Below are 15747 nucleotides of genomic sequence, written 5' to 3'. Positions count from 1 at the left end.
ATTCGGCCTGACTGGATAAATTTGTTTTGTTGTTAAGATTTTTGGTAAACGGCACGCAGTTGTCTATGACAGCTTAATTAGGGGGCTGAGCTCAATGTACAATTCCAACCACGGAAGTCAACAAATTTTTTGAGAAAATCACTTAAAATTTTTTTTATTATTATTATTATTCACTGTTACGAGGTTCACTTAACAATAATTTTCTTTTGTTTTCTTCACTACTTTTCAACACACTTTTCTCTTCTTCCTATGGAGGTTCAATAGACAGAGGTGATGTAAAATAACGTTAACATGGGATGATTACCCCACACCCAAAACCGCACCACATTAATCAAAATTAGCAAAACTAATTAATAATGCAAGACAATAGGGAAAAAAAGAATGGAGGAATCACATTTTGTAGTTGGAATATTAGGGGTGTGAATGATCCAATCAAAAGGGGCAAGATTCTGGCTCAATTAAAATCTTTAAATGTGGATATAGCGTTCTTACAAGAAACTCATATGAAATTACAAACACAGATGAGACTGAAGGCAAACTGGATAGGTCAAACTTATTTCTCGTCATTTACTTCTAAAGCTAGAGGCACGGCTATTATTGTTCGGAAAGGTATACCATTTATATTAAAGAATATTATATCTGATAAAGAAGGAAGGTGCACTATAGTGGCGGGAGAAATTTATTCTACACCACTGACTCTGATAAATATTTATGCTCCAAATTTTGATAACCCCCAATTTTTTAAGAAAATCACAGATATAATAGATGAGTATAATTACCAAAATGTAATATTAGGGGGGGGGGGGGGATTTTAATTGTGTTACAGATGCATATCTAGATAAATCAATAAAACTAAGGAAGAGTAATGTCAAATCCAAGTCTAGTGAATTTTTAAACATATATATATATAAAAACACTAATATAACAGATTTATGGAGAATACTTAATCCTACGGGAAGGGAATACTCGTTTTACTCAGCGGTACATAAAACTTACTCAAGAATTTATTATTTTTTAGTGGACACAAAATTAATTCCATACACGATTAATCCTAAATATCACAATAGTATTATTTCTGAACACTCACCATTGACTTTTACTTTAAAAGTAGAAGGAATGCCAGGTAGAAAATCTTTTTGGAGATTTAATACACAAATAGTTAATAACCCACAAGGTTACGAGTATTTAAAACAACAAATGAAATTTTTTTTGAGACCATCGAGATTTCACCATCTTTATTATGGGAAACTTTTAAGGCATTTATCCGTGGAGTTATAATCTCATATCAAAGTTTCCAAAATAAAAAGAATATGATAGAACAAGGGACGTTAGAAAGGGAAATTAAATTATTAGAATTAGATAACGCAAAAGACCCAACTATAGATAAACATAATAAGATCACATTATTGAAATTTAAACTTAATCTAATATTATCGGCAAGAGTAATAAGATTATTTCAGATTACAAAACAGGCACAGTTTGAATTTGGTGATAAACCACATAAACTTCTAGAGCGACAATTGAAGAAACAAGAAAAGGAGAAGACTATTACTAAAATCAAATCAGAGAATGGGGAACTATTAACGTTACCCAAGGATATTAATAAAAGGTTTGCTCAATTTTATCAAAACTTGTATACATCTAAAACTAAAATAGAAGACAATAAAATTATAGATTTTTTAGATAATTGTAATCTGCCAAAATTGGATATCTTAGAACAAGAGGAATTAGGAGCTCAGATCACATGTGAAGAAGTAAGTGAAACAATAAAAGAAATGAAAAATGGGAAAACGCTAGGACCAGATGGTTTTAATAATAAATTTTATAAAGGTTTTCAGGAGTTACTGGTCCCACGGTTACTTAAATTATATACTTATGCCTTTACCGAAAATAAATTACCAGAAACACTAGCAGAATCTACAATTACGCTAATACCTAAAAAAGATAAAGATTTAGAAGAGCCGGGCTCATATAGAGCCATATCACTCCTAAATAGAGATCAGAAAATTTTAGCAAAGACTTTAGCAAGACGATTGAGTAAATATATTAATAAATTGATAAAATGGGGTTTATACCTAAAAGACAATCTTCTAACAATCTGAGACGCCTTTTTAATATAATGTATTCATACAAAACGGAAAAGGAAGACTTATCAGTTATATCTCTGGATGCAAAGAAAGCATTTGATCAGGTAGAATGGCAGTATTTATACAAAGTACTCCAAAAATTTAATATGGGAGAGAATTTTATTAAAGATGGGTAAAATTACTATATGATAAACCAATGGCAAGAATATTAACTAATAATATGTTATCTCCAAAATTTCAATTATCGAGGGGCAATAGGCAGGGCTGTGTTTTATCACCCCCTGCTATTTGCCCTTATGATAGAGCCGCTTGCTAAAAGGATAAGAAGGCATTCGGATATTCAGGGATATAATACTAATGACTCCAGTAATAAAATTTCACTATATGCGGATGATATACTTTTATATATTACAAATTCACAAACAAGTATCCCGAATTTATTAAATTTAATAGAGGAATTTGGCTCTTTTTCTGGTTATAGAATAAACTGGAATAAAAGTGAAATTATGTCACTAAAACCCCAGCAAGCGAATCACCTATTAAAATTTCCATTTAAAATTGCAGCGGAAAAATTTAAGTATTTGGGTATTCAAGTTACTAGAAGATATAAATCATTATTTAATGCTAATTTTATACCATTATTAAATAAATTGAATGCTCTGATTAAATTTTGGAGAACGCTCCCACTATCATTAATTGGCAGAATAAATGCTATAAAAATGATAGTTTTACCACAAATATTCTATTCCAATCTATACCAATATATATACCAAAACATTTTTTTTTAAAATTAGGCTCGAATATTACCAATTTTATTTGGGATTACAAAGCACACAGAATGAAAAGAAACCACTTGTGCAAAACCCAAAGAGGTAGGGGGACTTGCACTGCCTAATTTGTAATATTATTATTGGGCAGTGCATATTAAGAATATAATTTACTGGTTGGATAGTTCTGCGCAACAGTTGGAATGGATAAGAATGGAGAAAGAGGATTGCTCTCCTTATGATTTAGGATCGATCCTCTTCTCCCCAATAAAATTGAACAATATATTATATAAGAAGAATCCAATTATACATAATATAATACGAATTTGGAAACAAATAAAATTAACTTTAAAATTAAGAAACCTATCAGTGCTAACACCAATAGTGAATAACCCGGTATTTAAACCATCTGGTATGGATACAACATATAGACAATGGGAAAGATTGGGAATTAAAAAGGTGGGTGACATGTATGAAATGGGAAATTTATTATCATTTCAACAACTAAAATCAAAATTTAATTTGAATAACAACCAATATTTTAAATATTTACAGGTATGTGATTTTATGAAGAAATATATACCAAGATTTCAAAGTATAATTTTAGATCCATTGGAAGAAGCAATGAACGTCAAGGCGGAGTCACAAAAATTAATATCATACTTGTATAATAGTATTTTAAACATAGAATTACCATCAACAGAGGCAATTAGAGAAGACTGGGAAAAAGAATTAATGACAAAAATCTCAAAAGAAACATGGGAAATGTATTTGATATATATACATAAATGTTCGATTAATGCTAGACATAACTTAATTCAATTTAAAATATTACATAGATTATATTATTCAGAAACTAGGTTGAATAAATTTTATCCAAATATTTCTCCCATCTGTGATAAATGTCTTTCTCAAAATGCCAATATCACACATTCTTTTGTTTCTTGTACAAAACTTCATAAATGTTGGAGTGATATATTTGATATATTCACAAAGCTATTTAAGATAAAAATGGAACCTAGATTTGGCCTTGTACAATTTTAACATTACATCCCAGCTTCTATACTCAATGCTCTGATTTATAAAGGCTAGCATACCAAAAGCTTTCTTTACCACCCTATCTATATGAGATTCCACCTTCAAGGAACTATGCACGGTTATTCCCAGATCCCTCTGTTCAACTGTATTCTTCAATTCCCTACCATTTATCATGTACGTCCTATTTTGATTTGTCCTGCCAAGGTGTAACACCTCACATTTATCAGCATTAAACTCCATCTGCCATCTTTCAGCCCATTTTTCCAAATGGCCTAAATCACTCTGTAGACTTTGGAAATCCTCTTCATTATCCACAACACCCCCTATCTTGGTATCATCTGCATACTTACTAATCCAATTTACCACCCCTTCATCCAGATCATTGATGTACATGACAAACAACAAAGGACCCAACACAGATCCCTGAGGCACCCACTAGTCACCTGCCTCCAACCCGACAAACAGCCATCCACCATTACCCTCTGGCTTCTCCCATTCAGCCACTGCTGAATCCATCTTGCTATTCCTGCATTTATACCCAACAGTTTAACCTTCTTAACCAACCTTCCATGAGGAACCTTGTCAAAGGCCTTACTAAAGTCCATATAGACAACATCCACTGCTTTACCCTCGTCAATTTCCCTAGTAACCTCTTCAAAAAATTCAACAAGATTAGTCAAACATGACCTTCCAGGCACAAATCCATGTTGACTGTTCCTAATCAGACCCTGTTTATCCAGATACGTATATATATATATTATCTCTAAGTATCTTTTCCATTAATTTGCCCACCACTGAAGTCAAACTAACAGGTCTATAATTGCTAGGTTTACTCTTAGAACCCTTTTTAAACAATCGAACAACATGCGCAGTACGCCAATCCTCGGGGACTATTCCCGTTTCTAATGACATTTGAAATATTTCTGTCATAGCCCCGGCTATTTCTACATTAACTTCCCTCAATGTCCTAGGGAATATCCTGTCAGTACTGAAATTATTATATTTGGAGTAAGAGGGGAACAAATTAAATAAACACCAAAACTCATTCTTTAATTATGGGTTAATAATAGCAAAAAAACTCATACTTTGGAAAAATGCTAATATACCAACATTTAAAATGTGGATCAGTAATATGCTGGACACAGCACACTTGAAAGAAATGAGATTCCTCCTAATAGACAAACAAGACCAATTCTTAACGAGTTGGCCTCCATTTATTGATTTCTTGGATTCATGTATCGTGAAAATTAAAAGTTTCAGGTATGGGTGAAAGATGATCTAGAACATAAAAAATCATCTCCTTGTGGCGATTGGATAAACTCCCTCCTGCTCTCACTCCTCACTTATTTCTTTTCTTCACTATTTCCTTTTTCTGCCTTTCACTCGCGCTCACTAGTCTAGCCTTCACTTTCTGCAACCTCTTTTTTCTTTTTCTCTTCTTACTTTTCTCTTTATAAAAAAAAAAAGGAAGTTGTACAGAGAATGTAATATGTTAACATAATTTTGGGAACCTGTAAAAAGGTGCCATTGTATTGTACTTACTTCTAATAAATAAAATTATTTTTAAATAAAAGACAGGTACATGGATAGGACAGGTTTGGAGGGATCTGGACCGAATGGTGGGACTAGTGTAGCTGGGACATGTTGGCCGGTGTGGGCAAGTTGGGCTGAAGGGCCTGTTTCCACACTGGATCACTCTAATCAAGCTGTCCACAGTGTACAGATACAGAATGAAGGGAATAACATTTAGTGCAAGATAAAGTCCAGTAAAGTCCAAGGGTCTCCAATGAGGTAGATGGGAGGTCAGGACTGCCCTTGTATAGTATTGTATCTGCACTAGCATAGTCTAGCATTGGTACACTACCCTTGAGTTTGGTAATAATATCATTCCGTGACAGCTTCCTTATTGAAAGATAAGTGGCAAGCTCGTAATCAGCCAGTAAACATCAGTCAGGGCACTGAACTCAAACTAACCTGTAATGATTACATTTCCAATGACATTATTTAAAGGACAACTTCCTTCTTCTTGGTTAACCCCGACTGGTTAACTTCATAAGTGATAGGAGCAGAATTAGGCCATTCGGCCCATCAAATCATCTCCGCCAGTCAATCATGGCTGGTCTATCTCTCCCTCCTAACCCCATTCTCCTGCCTTCTCCCCATAACCCCTGACACCCGTACTAATCAAGAATCCATCTATCTCTGACTTAAATGTATCCACTGACTTGGCCTCCACAGCCTTCTGTGGCAAAGAATTCCACAGATTCACCACCCTCTGACTAAAGAAATTCCTCCTCATCTCCTTCCTAAAGGACTGGTTGCAAAGCAATCAGCAGCACGGAGGCCCAGCTGGTAGAGCCACGTCCTTACAGCGTCTGCGACGAGGGTTCGGCCCCGACCTCAGGTGGTGTGGGTTATATGTTCTCCCTGTGACCTCGTGGGACTCCTGCAGGTGCACTGGTTTCCTCAAAAACAAAATGAAGTCTAAAGCTACTTGTACAGCCCAGGCAGTTTGTAGTTTGGAGTTTAGTTGGTGTTTGTGGTGTTCAATGGACAATAGACAATAGGTGCAGGAGTAGGCCATTCGGCCCTTCGAGCCAGCACCGCCATTCAATGTGATCATGGCTGATCATCCCCAATCAGTACCCCATTCCTGCCTTCTCCCCATATCCCCTGACTCCGCTATCTTTAAGAGCCCTATCTAGCTCTCTCTTGAAAGCATCCAGAGAACCAGCCTCCACTGCCCTCTGAGGCAGAGAATTCCACAGACTCACAACTCTCTGTGAGAGAAAGTGTTTCCTCATCTCCGTTCTAAATGGCCTGATGCCTGTGGGGAAGAAGTTGTTCCTGAACCTGGACGTTGCAGTTTTCAGGCTCCTGTACCTTCTTCCTGATCGATGGCAGGGGTGAAATGAGTGTGTGGCCAGGGTGGTGTGGGTCTCTGACGATGCTGGCTGCCTTCAGCGACTGATGTGGATCCCTTCGATGGTGGGGAGGTCAGAGCCGGTGATAGACCAGGCAGTGTCCAGCATTTAAAATGTTGGAGTAACTCAGCGGGTCAGGCAGCATCGCTGGAGAGCATGGATAGGTGACGTTTCGGTTGGGAACCATTCTTCAGATGTCAGAGAGTGGAGGACTTTTTCAAAGTGGGCGTATCTTGTGAGATCACAGTGGAGCAGTCAAATTGTGGAAACAAAGAACTGCAGATGCTGGTTTACAAAGGAAAGGTTCCACACTATTGTGAAAACCAGTATCAGCAGTTCCTTGCTCCACTGGGAAATCTGCTCAAAGTATTTGGAAAAATGGGCTGAAAGATGGCAGATGGAGTTTAATGCTGATAAATGTGAGGTGTTACACCTTGGCAGGACAAATCAGAATAGGACGTACATGATAAATGGTAGGGAATTGAAGAATACAGTTGAACAGAGGGATCTGGGAATAACCGTGCATAGTTCCTTGAAGGTGGAATCTCATATAGATAGGGTGGTAAAGAAAGCTTTTGGTATGCTAGCCTTTATAAATCAGAGCATTGAGTATAGTAGCTGGGATGTAATGTTAAAATTGTACAAGGCATTGGTGAGACCAAATCTGGAGTATGGTGTACAATTTTGGTCGCCCAATTATAGGAAGGATGTCAACAAAATAGAGAGAGTACAGAGGAGATTTACTAGAATGTTGCCTGGGTTTCAACAATTAAGTTACAGAGATAGGTTGAATAAGTTAGGTCTTTATTCTCTGGAGCGCAGAAGGTTAAGGGGGTCTTGATAGAGGTCTTTAAAATGATGAGAGGGGTAGACAGAGTTGATGTGATCAAGCTTTTCCCTTTGAGAATAGGGAAGATTCAAACAAGAGGACATGACTTCAGAATTAAGGGACAGAAGTTTAGGGGTAACATGAGGGGGAACTTCTTTACTCAGAGAGTGGTAGCGGTGTGGAATGAGCTTCCAGTGGAAGTGGTGGTGGCAGGTTCGTTGGTATCATTTAAAAATAAATTGGATAGGCATATGGATGAGAAGGGAATGGAGGGTTATGGTATGAGTGCAGGCAGGTGGGACTAAGGGAAAAAAGTTGTTCGGCACGGACTTGTAGGGCCGAGATGGCCTGTTTCCGTGCTGTAATTGTTATATGGTTATATGGTTATATGTCTCCACTATGTAGAAGTTCTCCTCCTCTCTTCGATGGCCGGAAGAAGGGTCCCGACCTGACCTGACCTGTAAAAAAAGAGCATCCGCTACTCTAGATATCAGCTTCTCTACATCGGTGAGACCAAGCGCAGGCTTGGCGATCGCTTCGCCCAACACCTCCGCTCAGTCCGCATTAACCAATCTGATCTCCCGGTGGCTCAGCACTTCAACTCCCCCTCCCATTCGGAATCCGACCTTTCTGTCCTGGGCCTCCTCCATGGCCAGAGTAAGGACCACCGGAAATTGGAGGAACAGCACCTCATATTCCGCTTGGGCAGTTTGCACCCCAGCGGTATGAACATTGACTTCTCTAATTTCAGGTAGTCCTTACTTTCTCCTCCCCTCCTTGCTCCCCCTCAGCCCACTGGCTCCTCCTCTTCCTTTCTTTCTCCCGCCCCCCCTCACACTCACATCAGTCTGAAGAAAGGTTTCGGCCCGAAATTTTGCCTATTTCCTTCACTCCATAGATGCTGCCTCACCCGCTGAGTTTCTCCAGCATTTTTGTCTACTCCCGATCTGAAACGTCACCTATCCATGTTGTCGATGGGAATAGAAGTTGGGAGGTCATGTTGCAGTTGTATAAGACGCTGGTGAGGCCCCATTGAGAGTATTGTGTTCAGTTCTGGGCACTGTGTTACAGGTAAGATGTTGTCAAGCTGGAAAGGGTACCGAGAAGATTTACGAGGATGTTGCCAGGACTAGAGGGTGTGAGCTATAGGGAGAGGTTGAGTAGGCTGGGACTCTATTCCTTGGAACGCAGGAGGATGAGGGGAGATGTATAAAATCATGAGAGGAATAGATCGGGTAGATGCACAAGGTCTCTTGCCCAGAGTAGGTGAATCGAGGATCAGAGGACATAAATTTAAGATGAAATGGAAAAAGATTTAATACGAATCTGAGGGGTAACTTTTTCACACAAAGGGTGGCGGGTGTACGGAACAAGCTGCCAGAGGAGGTAGTTGAGGCTGGGACTATCGTGCTGTTTACGAAACATTTGGACAGGTACATGGATAGGACAGGTTTGGAGGGATATGGGCCAAATGCGGGCAGGTGGGACTAGTGTAGATGGGGCATTGTTGGCCGGTGTGGACAAGTTGGGCCGAAGGGCCTGTTTCCACACTGTATCACTCTATGACTCTATGACTCCAGAGATGCTCCCGACCCCCTGAGTTACTCCAGCACTTTGTATCTTTCCTTGGACAACCAGCATCTGCCGTTCCTTGCTTCATGGGAGATTAAGAAGGGAACTGGGTCTCAGCACATATTGTTACAACTCAATCTTCGATCTTCGACTCCCTCATCAACAGAACGCAAACGGTACAAAACCGGCAGCAAGACTGCCTCCTCGATAACCATCATCTCAGGAACACCTCAAGACTGTGTGCTCAGCCCCCTGCTCTACTCACTCTATGTCTATAACTATGTAGCCATACTCTGTACCAAATCCATCTTTACATTTTCCGGCAACACCACCATAATTAGACCAACTATTGGGTAAAGATGAGTCAAAGTGGCCAGGGTGGTGTGGGAGGGAGATCCATCATCCGATTGAATGATGCCAGAATAACAACCTTGCTCTCAATGTCAGAAGGGGCAAGGAGCTGATTGTTGCCTTTAGAAGAGGGAAGATGAGGATCTACAGACTGAAGAAGGGTCTCGACCTGAAACGTCACCCATTCCTTCTCTCCAGAGATGCAGAGTTAAGGGCCTGTCCCACGAGCATGCGACTGCATGCGGCAAGCGCGACCAAACCGGAAGCGGGGGCTGCGCGGAGGTCGAGTGATCCCGTACGAGTTGACGTGAAGTTCGAGCAAAGTCCGCGGGAAGTTCACGCGTGATGTACGGCGTCAAGACGCTGCGTACGGCATCGAGATGCTGCGCACGGCGTTGAGCTGCTGCGTACGGCGTCGAGGCGGCTGCTGGCCTGCAGGCCGTTGCCGCGCGGAATTTTTGAACACTGTCAGTTTTTCGGAGACCCGCGCGATGTCGGGACCAGCTCCGCACAACTCCATACGGCTCCGGCGATCGAAGGGGGTCTAGCCCCGCGAGGCCGTACGGCTCAAGCGACCACGTTAGGTCGTGCTTGCTGCATGCAGTCGCATGCTCATGGGACAGACCCTTTACTCCAACGTTTTGTGTCTCTTTGAGGATCTACAAAGCTGTCTTCATCGATGGGACGGGAGAGAATCAAAAACATCAACTTCCTGGGCGTGTATATCTTTGAAGATCTATCCTGGACCCAGCACGTTGATGTAATAATAATCATAATCATAATAATAGATAAGATAAGATAAGATATAATTTATTTGCCACACAACCAGGGTCGGTGGAATTTGGGTTGTCAGCAGCGATACAATAATAAAGAACACACAACCACCATAAAACTGTAACACAAACATCCACCACAGCATTCATCACTGTGGTGGAAGGCACAACATTTGGCCAGTCCTCCTCCATTTCCCCCCCGTGGACAGGACCAGAGTCCAGAGTCAGTCCAGGATCGGCTCTTCCTCACCGGAGACCGCGGCTTTAGATTGTTGTAGGCCGCAGGCCGGCGGTCGAGATTTAAAGTCCCCGCCGCAGCCAGAAGCACCGTAGACTGCAGGGCCGGCGGTCGAAGCTCCCCTCCACGGGTGATGGTAAGTCCATGCCGGCCCCGCGGTAGAAGTTGGCCGCGGGCCGGCAGTGATGGCTTCTTCTTCCCCCGGGTCCCCCACGAGGGATCCCGGGCTGTAGACGCCGCACCAGCTGGAGCTTCAGGCTGTGACTTCAGGCTGCCGGCTGCCCCGGGCCAGCGAAACGGAGCGCTCCCCTACAGCGAGCCCCAGCGAGGGCTAACCCGCTCCACATCGAGAGTCCACGCTGCGCCCGCCGCTGAAGCCCCGGGCGTGTCTCCGGGAAAGGCCGCGCCGATCCTTGATGTTAGGCCACGGGGGAGGCGACCTGGAAAAAGTCGCCTCTCCATGGAGGAGGCGACCGAAGCGGTTTCCCCCTCACCCCCCCCCCACACCAACCACCACACAAAACACACAAAGGAACATTAAGCACATACTTTAAAACATACTAAAAAATAAAAAAAAGTTGAAAAAACTGACGCGCTGCTGACATGGCTGCACACAGAGGAGCGCCCCCTACAGACATACTTTATTAGCCAAGTCTGTTTTGCAACATACGAGGAATTTGATTTGAATACAGTCATACCAATAAAATGCAACAAAATACACAAAATACATTATAACATAAACATCCACCACAGTGACTTCTCCACATTCCTCACTGTGATGGAAGGCGGGAAAAAAAAGGTCCAATCTCTTCCCTTCTTCGTTCTCAGGGTCCTCGAGCCTCCGTAGTCGGGACGATCTTACTCCCTTAGCTGGTGGTCGGGCTCTCCGCGTCGGGGTCATCAAGCCTCTGCACCGGGGGAATCTCAACTCCCTGCGCTGGGCGATCTGACCCCGGGTCGGGGCTGGTCGAACCTCCTGTGACTTTGGAGCATCCCGACATCGGTCTCTACCCTAGACTGCGAGCTCCTCGATGGTAAAATCCGCGGTTTGAGCGTCGATCCCAGGCCAGGGATCGCAGGCTCTGATGGTAAGTCCACGTCCCCGCGGTGGGGCTCAAAGTCAGTCCCGAGCGAGGCCGCCAGCTCCATGATGTTAGGCCGCAGAGCGACCGGAGATACGATCCGGAAAACAATCGCATCTCCGGCAAGGGAAGAGGCTGAAAAAATGTTTCCCCCGACCCCCTCCCCCCCTCCCCCCACCCCCCTCCCCCACCCCCCCCCCCCTCCCCCACCCCCCTCCCCCCACCCCCACCCCCCTCCCCCCTCCCCCACATAAAACAAACCAGAGAACATTAACACAAACTTTTAAAACACACTAAAAATAACAAAAATATAACCCAAAAAAAATGGGTAATGATGTATAGGAGGGAGATCCATCGCCTGATTGAATGATGCCAGAATAACAACCTTGCTCTCAATGTCAGAGGTGGCAAGGAACTGATTGTTGCCTTTAGAAGAGGGAAGATGAGGATCTACAGACTGAAGAAGGGTCTCGACCTGAAATGTCACCCATTCCTTCTCTCCAGAGATGCTGAGTTACTCCAGCATTTTGTGTCTATCTGAGGATCTACAAAGCTGTCTTCATCCCCAGGACAAGAGAGAATCAAAAACATCAACTTCCTGGGCGTGTATATCATTGAAGATCTGTCCTGGTCCCAGCACGTGGATGTAATCATAAATAAACCCCATCAACGCCTCTACTTCCTTAGAGGATCAAGGAGATTCAGTACGTCAAGTCAAGTCAAGTCAAGTCAAGTTTATTTGTCACATGCACATACGAGATGTGCAGTGAAATGAAAAGTGGCAATGCTCGTGGACTTTTGTGCAAAAGACAAACAACCAAACAACCAAACAAACTATAAACACAATCATAACACACATATTCTTTTACATAATAAATAATGGAAGGAAAAACGTTCAGTAGAGTTAGTCCCTGGTGAGATAGGCGTTTACAGTCCGAATGGCCTCTGGGAAGAAACTCCTTCTCAACCTCTCCGTTCTCACCGCATGGCAACGGAGGCGTTTGCCTGACCGTAGCAGCTGGAACAGTCCGTTGCATTGGTGGAAGGGGTCTCTCATGATATTGTTGGCTCTGGAGTTGCACCTCCTGATGTATCATTCCTGCAGGGGGGCAAATGAAGTTCCCATAGTGCGTTCGGCTGAACGCACTACTCTCTGCAGAGCCTTCTTGTCCTTGGCAGAGCAATTCCCAAACCAGATGGTAATGTTCCCGGACAAGATGCTTTCCACCGCTGCTGCGTAGAAGCACTGGAGGATCCTCGGAGACACCCTGAATTTCCTCAATTGCCTGAGGTGGTAAAGGCGCTGCCTTGCCTTACTCACGAGTGCTGAGGCGTGTGATGCCCATGTCATATCCTCGGAGATGTGCTCCCAGATATTTAAAACAGTTCACCCTATCCACAGGATCCCCATTTATCCTCAATGGAGTGTACGTCCTCGGATGATGTGCCCTCCTAAAGTCCATGATCAGCTACTTCGTTTTTTTGATGTTCAAGAGGAGGCTGTTATCCTGGCACCAGAGTGCTAGACCAGCCAACTCCTCCCGGTAGGCCTTCTCGTCGTTGTCTGAGATCAGGCCCACCACCACAGTGTCATCAGCAAACTTAATTATTGAGTTGGAGCTGAACCTATACGAATACTCTCATGAATTTCTACAGGCGTTCAGTGGAGAGCATATTGACTGGTTACATCATGGCCCGGTTCAGCAACTCGAATGCCCATGAGCGAAGGAGACTGCTAAAAGTGGCGGCCACTGCCCAGGTTCACCACAGGTTCCGATGGGTCACCAACTTTCTCACTCCCAAATTAGGGACAAAAGGTCAAAATACAGGACAAATTCCCGACGGCAATTTGTTGACCGACTGGGCCATGGCTGGGTGAATGATGAGTTGTCCCGGGTGCTGGACTGTACACAAAGCCCAGCCAGCGGGCCAGCTGAGGAGTTTTGGCCCGGGCCGCGCGACGTCGCACGCAAAGTCCGGCGCCCCATCCAACTCATGAACCGATGATCGGCAATGAGAAGGAGGGGTGGTGGTGTCGGGGGAAAGCGAAGGTCCGAAGGTCGGACAGCTGGCCGGGCTGCCGACCGACGGGGCCACGGGCGAGGCGCTGCTGCTGCTGCTGCACTCCATGGGCTGCACTACGTCGGGACGGGTGAGGCAGGGCCGGACGCGCCGCTCCGACCCGACAGTCGCCTCGACCCGAGTAGTAGCGGTCAAATATGGGACAAAGGCGGTCCCGTACGGGACAAACCAATTTAGCCCAATATACGGGACAGTTGGCAACTGTAGGCTTTGACCTCCCCATCATCGATGGGATCTACAGGAGTCGCTGCCTCAAAGGCAGCCAGCATCATCAGAGACCCACACCACCCTGACCACACACTCATTTCACCATTGCCATCAGGAAGAAGGTACAGGAGCCTGAAAACTGTAACGTCCAGGTTCAGGAACAGCTTCTTCCCTACAGCCATCAGGCCACTAAACACTACAAACACCAACTAAACTACAAACTGTCTTATTCACAAATATTGTATTATTTTAATTTATTTAGCTTTTTTTTTAATTTACTCTGTTATCTAAGAGTAGTACCGTGTTTGCAGACAGAGGTTCAAGGAATTATTCATCCACATACTGAATCTCTGGGATATTTAGGCTTTAGAGATACAGCGAGGAAACAGGCCATTCGGCCCATCGAGTCTGCACCAACCAGCGATCACCCCAGGCACTAACACTATCCGATACACACCAGGGACCATTTACAATTTTACCCAAGTCAATTAACCTACAAACCTGCACGTCTTTGGAGTGTGGAAGAAAACCGGAGCACCCGGAGAATACCCACGCGGGTCACGGGGAGGACGGACAAACTCCGTACAGACAGCACCCGTAGTCAGGATGGAACCCGGGTCTGTACCGCTGTGAGGCAGCAACTCTACCGCTGCGCCACCGCGCAGTCCAGTGAGGCTTTGATGGGCTTGGTTATGTGCGGGGATCAAGAATTGAATTGAATTGAATTGAATTGAATTGAATTGAATTTATTTGTCATTCAGACCTTTTGGTCTGAATGAAATTTCGTTGCCATGCAGTCATACATATAATAAAAAAGACAAAAACACACAATAAACACAAATTTAACATCCACCACAGTGAGTTCACCAGGCACCTCCTCACTGTGATGGAAGGCAAAAGTCTTAAGTCTTAAGGCCAGATCTTCTGCGATAAAGCACCCGATGCTTTCTAAGTCGTGTTTGCGCAACTGTTCGGGAAAGTGAACGCTGATTGTTTACACGACCGGCTCGTTTTATGAAGCAATGATAAACCCCAAGTGTCGCCTTAACTCGCAGTCAGCTATTTGTGGATCAATGCCAAAGCAGTAAAATGTGGGAGGGAGAGGGTGAGGGGGGCGGGGGGCGGGGGGAGAGGGTGAGGGGGGCGGGGGGAGAGGGTGAAGGGGGTGGGGGGAAAGGCTACCTGATATAAACCGGCTGTCAGTGTTGGGAAGGTGCTTCAGTCCGCAGACTTCCAGTGGAGCCGAGAGACTGTCTGAGGCTTCTGAGTGCCGTCCAGCAGAAAGATGGAACTTTGGACTGCATGCCTAGTGTTTCTATCTCTGTCCCTGCAGTTAGTTCAAGGTATGCGTTTCCGCCGCTTGTAACAATGTTTAACCTGTGAAGACTTTATTCCGCGTTCTCGAATCCAAGTCGACCACCGAGAATGTGCAACGTGTTGGTACCAGGGGAGGGTGAGATTAAAAAACGAGGATGCATTTAAGGGATTTCAGACAGGGATCTGAACACGTTGCCAAGACCAACTTGATCTGTTTGCAAATCATCCATTGCCCTCCATTCCCTGCCTATCTACAGTATAGAAACATAGAAACATAGAAAATAGGTGCAGGAGTAGGCCATTCAGTTCTTCGAACCAGCACCGCCATTCAATATGATCATGGCTGATCGTCCCCAATCAAAAACCCGTGCCTGCTTTCTCCCCATATCCCTTGATTCCGCTAGCCCCTATCTAACTCTTTTAAATTCATCCAGTGATTTGGGCTCCACTGCCCTCTGTGGCAGGGAATGCCACAAATTC

Source organism: Amblyraja radiata, chromosome 5 (genome assembly GCF_010909765.2).
Source record: "Amblyraja radiata isolate CabotCenter1 chromosome 5, sAmbRad1.1.pri, whole genome shotgun sequence".
Classification (NCBI taxonomy): domain Eukaryota; kingdom Metazoa; phylum Chordata; class Chondrichthyes; order Rajiformes; family Rajidae; genus Amblyraja; species Amblyraja radiata.
The sequence above is the reverse complement of the archived record's forward strand: the minus strand, read 5'-3'. Positions refer to the sequence as shown.